This window comes from Vombatus ursinus, unplaced genomic scaffold (genome assembly GCF_900497805.2).
Source record: "Vombatus ursinus unplaced genomic scaffold, bare-nosed wombat genome assembly UNPS02014774.1, whole genome shotgun sequence".
Classification (NCBI taxonomy): Eukaryota; Metazoa; Chordata; class Mammalia; order Diprotodontia; family Vombatidae; genus Vombatus; species Vombatus ursinus.
In genome coordinates, this window is record NW_020954552.1 from 13,410,624 (window position 1) to 13,420,895 (window position 10,272).

The 10,272-nt window shown below is 35.3% G+C and overlaps 1 protein-coding gene and 1 long non-coding RNA gene across 2 annotated transcripts in view; one reads left to right on the forward strand and one right to left on the reverse strand.

Moving 5' to 3' along the window:
* The window catches only part of EDIL3 (EGF like repeats and discoidin domains 3), a 581,090-nt gene that overhangs the window by 410,446 nt on the left and 160,372 nt on the right, over positions 1–10,272 (forward strand). The window lies entirely within an intron of this gene.
* LOC114044659 overlaps positions 2,487–10,272 on the reverse strand; it is a 177,715-nt gene continuing 169,929 nt past the window's right edge. Inside the window, exons 2-3 of the long non-coding RNA XR_003569269.1 lie at positions 4,984–5,119; positions 2,487–2,884 (exon numbers count right to left, since the gene is read on the reverse strand). This is a non-coding gene — a long non-coding RNA (uncharacterized LOC114044659). The remainder of the gene's footprint in view (positions 2,885–4,983; positions 5,120–10,272) is intronic.

The following is a 10,272-nucleotide window of genomic DNA, read 5'->3' on the forward strand; positions in this document are numbered from 1 at the left end:
CATTTGTGAGGAGGAAAGTGGATAAATCTGAAATTCCCTGGCATAAAAACTCTCACCTTCTTCCAGATCAAAAACTCAAGGTTGTGTTTTCTAATTATAGCATAATACTTCAGAATAGTCTCTCAGTAACTTACAGGTTTAGAATTGCCTGAGATAGTGAGACTTCACTACTTTCCTATGGTCACAACTAATATGTGCCAGAGGTAAGATTGACCTCCAAGAATGTCCATCTAACCAATATGTCATGTTGTGGAAATTATATATAATACACAATTCCTATAAACATATTCTTTCATTTTTCCTTTTCAAAAAATGAAATTGTAAGCTAGATAAAGAATTAAGATTTTTATATGATTAAATATTTAGGTAGGCATGACAATAAAGGAGATAAAAAAACACAATTATATTTGTCAATGTAATTCACTATCTTCTATCTCAATTTAAGGTTTGATGATAGTAGAGGTTAGAAAAAATGGAATGTAGAAGAGAATTATCTTCATTAAATACTAATTCACATATCCAGGGGTTGTATAAGTAGTTGGATTATAGCTATGACAGGCAAAAGGAAAGGTGTCAACAACAACACAAATTAAAGCAATAAGGAGATACAGTATTAGATTTTTGTTTGGATTTTTAGTGCCAACATCAAATCAGTAAATTTTATTTCTTCCATAATCAGGAATGATATGGTGGTAGTGAGCCATAATATCTTTCTAGACTTGAACCAAAAATATATCCCATTCTTATCTGAGTGTAAAAGTGAGGAATGTGACAGAGTAGTTGTTATTGCTGTTGTTGTTGTTGTTGTTGTTGTTGTGTTAATCAGTTTTAAATTTGTGACTCCGCATGTTAATGACTTCTTCAGGGTACTCCTTCATCTTTTCCTTCCTAAGTTTCCCCTATATCTTTTTCAATCTGTCTTTCTCTTCTTTATGTTAACTCTATTTTGCTTTCTTAACCCTTCTCCCAAAAAAGAATTGTCTTGCCTGTCTCATAAATGTTGTGAGTCTCAAATACAATAAAAAACTATGAAAACATGTGTATAGATAATTTGAAGGACATTTTAATAATTTTGGGGGAAGAGAAATTTGATTAATAAAATCCCCATTTTCCTTCATCTTACTCCCTGTGCTTTTCAAAGATTGAGGTTAATTTCCTCTAGAGATATAACTAAGAGGGGCCTTTGTCCCAGAGTACCAAAGTTGGGTGGTACACTCATGTATGCATATACTTCACCAGTGCAGAAACAACTGAGTTCAATATATGGTTATCCCTTCGGATCATGGTGGGTGAAGGGTGTTGCTGCAATCTGGAAAATCCTTGTAAATTTTTTTAGCCCTCATTTTGTACCAGAGAAGACGTCTGATTTTTTTTCCATTTTCTTTTATGGAGTATTTACAGTACCCTATTGTAAAATGTGGGTTGATATGATACAACAGATATATTTTATGCATTTCCGAGTTTCTAGACTTTTTCTGTGTGACTTGCTGGCCTTTGTGTGTCATCTACAGCTTCCACAAAATGCCCCCAAAATTCCTATTTAATTTCTTATGCCAACCTACAATATATTGAAACACGATGGAGAAAGTTGCAATGTGGAAGGGATAAGTCTAAGAGCAATAATAATTAGTTAAAATAAGAAGCAACTAACCACTATATTAGTTAATTCCCCAGTTCCATTTAACTGGGTTTGTTTTAAGTTTTTCTTCTATTATTTTCATACCGTGAAATAAAGCTTATTTGTGGCCCAGTTTGGTGACGCATTCTTTGGATGCCAAAATTGCTAGCCTTGGCTCTGACACTGTCTTTCACAATAAGGTAAATGAATATTTGATCATCACTTCCTTTCTAGGTCCTGGTCCAAGCAAGCAGAGGATTGTAAAAAGGATACATACGGATTGTAGAATTCTTAGGCTACTGACAGGGACCCTTTACCTCTGAAGCTTCAAGAAAGGAACACTCCTATTCCTCCCCATTCATAACTTACAAAAAGAAGGCAGTTCTTATCTCTTTCAGAATCACCAGTAGGGCAATAGCATTAGCTCCAGTTTCTTCTTTTCCCACTTTTTTTTTCCTGGTAATTGTGACACTGTCCTTTTATTCACCCAGTATTATGGGATATCAGTCTTTTGAATCTCAGCAGTTATGTGCCAATGAACACTCCCAAGTCTATGATACAGAGGTTAGTGATGCTAATAAAATTATGGTTTAATATTCTTTGACAATGAATCTTTTTTTTAATCTACAAATATTTTATTAATTCATTGTTTCATATTTTAAGTATGAAGTTTATTATATCATTTGAAATTTAAGACATCATGCAGGGGCAGCTAGGTGGTACAGTGGATAGAGTACCAACCCTGGATTCAGGAGGACCTGAGTTTAAATCCGGCCTCAGACACGTAACACCTACTAGCTGTGTGACCCTGGGCAAGCCACTTAACCCCATTGCCTAACCAAAAAAAAAAAAAAAAAGACATCATGCAAAGTAAATTACCTTTTTTCCTGAAATCTGTCAGTTTAAACACTTGGGTTTCTATTAGGCATCTAGTATCATAGGACTTCTGGGGTTGGGATAATCACTAAAAATAATGTTCTAGTTATCATGAAAATATTCATATAAATTTAGTTTTTAGATTTAGTATAGAATCATAAACTTTTAAATGAGAGGACCTAACAAGCCACCTCCATTGTAATCCAACTCCCTTAATTTAACAGATGAAGAAAATGAGGTCCAGAGAAATTAACTGATCTGCCCATTGTCATTTAGGTCATACTAGGCAGTATCGGGATTCCAGCCCAAATCCTCTAACTCTAAATCCAGCCACTCTTATCCATTATTTTCATCTGCACATCATTTGCAGTCCTCTTCAGCAACTGGGATCTGAAAAAAAAATAAGAACACAGTTGAAACAGACAAGAATTTAGGTTGGACTACCTGATTTCTAAGGTATAACAGTAACTATTAAGATAGATTTATTTACTAAGCCATTTAACATGCTGAGCAATTCTTCATATGATTATTTTTTCCTGCCTCTATTATTCTAACTTTATCATTATTGTCATAAGCAGTAGTAATAATAGAGGAGTAATATTAGTGGTAATGGTGGCAGTAGTAGTAGTAATAGTATTTTTATGGTATGAACTTATGATTTCATTGGTATAGGGAACTCCTGGTGAGAAAACTTCCTCCACCAATGCAGAAGCTGCTCTGTAATTTACAATTTTTGAGTGTAGCATGCGACACTACAGATTTTAGTAATTTGTCCAGAGTCACATAGGAGAATATGACAAGATTAAGATTTAAATCTTGGTCTTTCTGATTCTGAAGTCAGTCAAATCTCCATTACGCCACTTCTCATAATGATGATGATGGCAACGACAACAATGATGATGATGGTAATGATGACATCAAAAGGTATTATTGAAAACTTAAATATTTATTTTTTAACTAAAATGCTATATACTGCCTAAGGTGATACAGTGGGAATAAACTTGCATTCTCACTATGAAAAATGCTTTATTATGAAAAATATAGAGCTGTTGGTGCCAGGAGTAATTGCACAGGGCTAAGGATAACCACCTAAGATAGTCTATTCATGAACTTTAGTTCCAAACTTTATCCTGAACACATTTGTGGTTAAATGATTTCAAAATATGGTCACAATGAATAGAACACAACTGAACAATAACAACAAAATTGCCCAGTTGATGGCATGTGTAATATCTACCTTTAGGACAGAAGTAATGACTTAATAATCACAAGCAAACCAAGCAATATTTAGTTTGTCTAACTATGTAAACCCTATGAAGCATAAAGGAAATTTCTTGACAAAAACCACATGAGATTTTTCCTTTTTGCTACTGTTTGAAGCATATGCTAATCTGTTCCAATAGTGCAGTGTAATTTCAAAAACTCCTAAAATTTATTTATTTAATTCTAGTTCTGTCATTGAAATGTAATTTGGAACCAAAGCACAGATATAAGTATGTCGTTATTCAAACCACAGTAAATCCAGAAATGTACAGAGAATGTGGAACAATAGGTTATTCCTTCATAATGGTGTTCCTGCATTCTCTCCACCCAGGTGCCTACTCTAAGTACTTAGCCCTCTTATTTATTTATTTCTTTTTTAGGCATTTAATTTAAATTCCATATTGTTCATAAAGGAAGTGTTGGAAAACTTTCTACCTTTTGTGCTGCTTGGTGTATTTGTTGCCAATGTAGGCCTCTTAAATAAGTAGTAGTGTCTCTTCCTGCCTTCCTTTGTTCCACTAGCCACCAGAATGAACAGTATCACAAGATTCTGTTTCCCAGAAGTGTCTTTAACTTTTTATTACATGAGAATTTTCTGTCTTGATGTTTAATTGATCCCAAGCAGGCAGTTAAAATTTCAGGACACTCTCTGCCACTACCAATAAAAGCCTCATAAATGGAATAGTATAGAGTGTTCTCATAGAAAATTTTGTAAGGGTTCCACTGACAAGGTTGCCAAATATCATGAATGTATGGAGGCCACTAAAAGCCAGAAAACAGTAAATTAGATAACACAGAAGTAACCCTGGAGTCCATTCTCCTTTTCACTAACTATTCTCTCTTCTTTCTTCCTGGATAAGAAAGGGAGAGGTCTTCTAAGGCATCATTTCAAGACTACCAAATTGTAGGTTGCTATTTACAAAGAGTCTATATAACTATTCCATGACTGAAATTCAGTGAATACCTGCAAGGCAATGAAAGAATTACTGGGTATCCCCTAGAGTAGGTTCTGATTGACCGTGAATTGACTTGTCACAATCACTTTGAGAGCTACTCAAAGCCACCTTACTTATCAGGTAACTGCAAGCTAGCCAGAGCACTCTTTCACATCTTAATATAATAGGCCCTGATTTAAATCTTTTTGACTCATATGTATGCCTAGCTTATGTATAAACTGTCACCTGGAAAAGAGCCACCTGGCTTGTGAAGTGGACATCGACATTTACCTCTCTTCCTTGATGCCTCTTCTCGGAGTATCCAGCCTTGCTTCATCACTTATACTACTGTTTGCTACAGCCTGGGGCACTTGGGTGTCTCTACTGCTTCTCTGGTCACACCAGAACTGGTAGCATGAGGGGAGATCTAGCACGTAGAGAAAACGAAGAAAAAGAAGGAAGGCTATCAACTCCACCATTTTTCCGGCCCACTCCCAATCACTTCCACTAAAATAGCCCCATCACTAGGTTCCTTGGCAACATCTTCTAAATCTTTCCCATTTCCTCCTGGTCCTGACTTGCTCTTCCCCTCAAAACTCCACCTTCATGGCAATTCTAGTAATATATGCTAAATATTTTCTGATTATTCTGTTTATCTTAAATACATATGAATTTTAAGCACCCCCCCCACAAAATCTAAGTAAGTAAAGAGAAGGGGGATGGCATAGAAAGCATCCTTTTACCCCACTGGTATTCTCTCTAAGGGATCTAATAGATTTGGAAGTGCTTGCCAACGATAGGGACCATATTCCATTCATGCCTACCCATCCTGTGTATCATTTATTCATGTCCTTCTCAAAGTTTAGCTTGGTTGGTTACAGGTCCACCCTATGTACTTACTATGGTGAGCTTCCTATGGAGTAGTCTACCTAGCATCCATTAGTATGAGAATCACCAAATCTTTTGAAAGGGATGTATGTTTGATTTAAAAACAGGAGAGACAATAGAGTTGGGGGGGGCAGTTATTATATGATATTGCTATATGAGGCAATGACCCTAAGGAAGAGTCGAAATATTTCTTTATTTGGATCCAGTAAGAAGACTTGACTTGAATCTCAGCTCTGTGACCAGCTAGCTGTGTGACCTCAAGCAAATCAGTTCACTTCTCTGGTCTTCACTCTCCTTGCATGGAAAAAGAAGAGTTGGACTAAATCACCCAGGTCCCTTTTAGTTCTTTGACCTACAAGATGAATGAAGAACCAATGAATCAAGATGTATTTATGAAGTACCTGTGTGCCCAACACTATGCTAAGTACTAGGGATTCAAAGACAAACATGAAACAATCCCTACCCTCAAAGACATATGTGAAAGATATTGAGTCAGTAGAATGAGAGGATTTGAAAATTAATTGGATATGCAGAATGAGAATGAGAAGTTCAAGATGACCTAGATGTTGTGAATCTGTATGACTGACAGGGTGGTAGTGACCACTGTGGAAATAGGGAAATTCAGAAAGGATACATCTGGAGATAAAGAGATTTAAGTTCCCTTTTAGATATGTTGAGATGTGTTTTAGATCTGGTTTGGGATGCCCAGTAGGCAATCAATAATGTGGGTTTGAATTTGATAGCAATGTGCGTAGGGATAAGTAAAATCATGGTGATTGGTGGAATCACTGAGAGAACATAGATAAAGAGAAAAGAGAGCCCAGGAAAGTGATTTAGGCTTCACCTACAGTTTTCAAACTATGTAAAATGATCCATTAAAAGAGAAGGAGGAGTCATCCGACAAGTAGAAGAAAACTGAAGAGATGTCTCATTAAATGGGTTGATTATTAGCAGATTACCTCAGTCTACTGATCATATTAATCTGCTGAGAAGCGGTAAGTTGTCAAAAGTCTGGGTTCAAATTTAAATTCTAATAGGTATGTATGACCTTGTCTAAGTACTTAAACCCTCTAAGTCTGATTCCTTATCCATAAAATGGGGATAATATGACTTACATAATCCATCTTGTATGGTTATTGTGAAGAAATTGATTTTTTAAATGCTAAAGCATTTTGAAAATGTGGCATTATTATTATTTTTCTAATATTCATAATCTTTACCCTTTCCTTTTTACTTGGCCTACAAAGGTTAAAATCAAACTTCAATGCTTCCTCTTACTTTTAAGTCTAGAATTGTTCACCTACTTTATTTTTTTCCTCCACCTATTATATTCTTATATTCATATCTAGATGAATTCTACCATATACTACATTTAGGAAAGTAAATTCTAATTTTATTCCATAATTTGTTTTTGTCCCCTAACATTTTTGGTTTTCTCATGTCTTCTTTCACTTTCTTGTTGACACAGCTGTTATTTTATTTGTTAATACTCAATTGTATCCAGTCATGTCTGACTTTTCATGACCCCATTTGAAGTTTTCTTGGCAAAGATACTGGAGTGGTTTGCCATTTCCAGCTCATTCTACAGATGAGAAAACTGAGGTAAACAGGGTTAAGTGACTTACCCAAGGTCAGAGCGAGAAAGTATCTGAGGCCAGTTCTGAATGCAGGAGAATGCATCTTTCTAACTCCAGACCTAGAACTCTATTCCCTGTGCCACTTAGCTGTCTTCATTTTATGTGTAACTTTCTTAAAAACTTGATAGCTTGGGGTGGAGCCAAGATGGTAGAGTAGTAAAGCATTCAGCTGAGCTCTCTCAATATTCCCCTTCAAAAAAAATTCAGTAATACCTCAAATCAAATTCTGGAGTGGCATAACACATAAAAGGCAAGAGTAAGACAGTTTTGCAGCCCAAGAAAAGATAGGAGATCAGAAAGAGAGATCTGCAATAAAGTGGAGGAGGCTGGCCCAGAGCCAATGTAGATGAATCAGCAGTCATGGGATTAAGTGGTGGTTACAGAAGCAGCAGCAGCAGCTTCAAGAGCTCTTAATCCAGAGACAACAAGAAAATGGGGCAACTGGTCAGAAAAAAGATTACAAGGTACTGCTGTGCTAGCACTAGACTCAGGATCAGATGCCACTGGGCAGCTCCATTGCCTATATTCACTTCTAGGTTTTGGTTCAAGGTCACATAGGAGTACTTTGGGGCAATAGGGAATTGGAAGCCCTAAGGGGCAGTATGACTTCTGACTCCAAAGATCAGCAACCTGAAAAACATATTATCTCCAATCTTGAAGGAAGAAGGGTTCTGAGAGCAGAATAGATCACAATCCCAAGGGATCAGGGGTCTTCCTAGGTAAGTACCAAAGTGCAGATCAAGAGAGCAGTAACAACACCTCTTCCCAGATCACTCCACCTTGGAAGCATGAAACACTTCCAAAACCACAGAACTAGCTTTGAAAACAAACAAAACTACTATTGTGCTATAAGAAATGACGAGCAGGTAGATTTTAGAAAAACCTGGAAAGACATACATGAACTGATGCTGAGTGAAGTGAGTAGAACCAGGAAAACATTGTATATAGAAACAGCCATGTTGTGCAATGATTAACTTTGATAGACTTAGCTCTTCTCAGCAATGCAAGGATCTAAGACAACTCCAAAAGACTCATGGTAGAAAATGCTATCCACATCCAGAGAAAGAACTATGGAGTCTGAACGCAGATGGAAGCATACAATTTGCTCTCCTCCTTCATTGTTCTGTTTTATTGCTCCATTCTCGTGGTTCCTCCCATTAATTCTAATTGCTCTTTACATCATGCCTAATGGGAAAATGTGCCTAATATGAATGTATAAGTGGAGCCTATATCAGATTTCACACTGTCTTGGGCAGGGGGGAAGAGAGGGAAGAGGAGAAAATTTAAAACTCAAAATCTTATGGAAGTGAATGTTGAAAACTAAAAATTGATTAATTATTTAAAAAAAAGAGAGAAATACACCTGAAACAGAAGCACACACATAGTTAAAATAAAAGGCTGGAGCAGAATTTAGTATGCTTCAGCTCAAATGAAAAAGGCAGGGGTAGCAATTGCAATCTCAGACAAAGCAAAAGTAAAAATAGACCTGATTAAAAGGGATAAGCAGAAAACTACATTTTGCTAAAAGGCACCATGGACAATGAAGTAATATCAATACTAAGCATCTAAATGCTATAATTGATATTGTAATAGTGATATTGTAATAAATATCTAAAACTAAGCATCTAAATTCTGAAAGAAAAAGTTCAATGACTTAAAGGAGAAAATAAACAGTAAAACTGTACTAGTGAGGAACATCAACTTTCCACTCTCAGAACCAGGTAAATCCAACTCTAAAATAAATGAAAAAGCAGTCAAGGAGATGAATAGAATCTTGGGAAAGTTAGCTATGATAGATCTCTGGATAAAACTAAATGGAAATCAAAAGTAAACCTTTTTCTCAATTGTAAATGGTCTCTTTCAAAAAAAAATTACCATGTATTAAAACATAAAAACCTCGCAATCAAATGTAGAAAAACAAAAATGTAAAATGCATCCTTTTCAAATTATAATGCAATTAAAATACATTTAATAAAGTGCCATGGCAGCATAGATTAAAGCTAATTAGAAACTAAAATTCTAATCCTAAAAAAATGAATGGGTCAAAGAACATCACAGAAATAATCAATAATTTCATTAAAGAGAATGACAATTATGAGACAGGGAAGCATCCAAAGCAGTTCTTATGGGAAATTTTATTTCTCTAAATATGTACATCAATAAAAGAGAGAAAAAGTGTAATCATTGAATTGTGCATGTAATTAAAAAAATAGAAAAAAATAAATTAAAAATTCACAATTAAACACCAAAATGGAAATACTGAAAACCAAAGGAGAGATTAATAAAACATCAGAAAAACTGGAGAAATCTTATGTGAACTGCTACAAAGTAAAGTAAATAGAATCAAAAGAAAACTGTACATAGTAACAGAAATATTGTGAATATCATCGATTGTGAAAGAATACTCTGATCAAGATAAGAATCTAGGATGATTCTTAAGGACCCATGATGAAAAATGCAATTCACTGCCAGAGAGATAACTGATGAACTCGGTATGCAGATTGAAGCACACTTTTTGTTTTTACTTTTTTATTGTATGTGTGTGTTTTCTTTTGCAACATGGCTAATATGGAAATATGTTTGACATGACTTCACATGCATAATTGAAATCAAAGTGGCTGCCTTAGCAAGGAAATGGTAGGGATTACAGGGAGAGAATTTTCAAGTCAATTAAAAAAAAATAATGATAATTTTTATATGTAATTTGGAAATGTTTAATTAAATTAATAAAAATATATATTTTTTATTTTTTTATTTTTTGTTTTCAACATTTACTTCCATGAGATTTTGAGTTCCAAATTTTCACCCCATCTTGCCCCTCCCACATCCCAAGATTGCATGCATTTTGAATATCCCTTCCCCTAGTCTGCCTTCCCTTCTATCTCTACCAACCTTCTCTTATCCCCTTCCCCTTCTATTTTCCTGCAGGGTAGGATAGATTTCTGTACCCCATTTCCTGTATTTCTTATTTCCCAGTCACATGTGAAAACATTTTTTTAAAACATGTGTTTTAAAACTTTGGGTTCCAAATTTTCTCCCTTCCTCCCTCCCCACC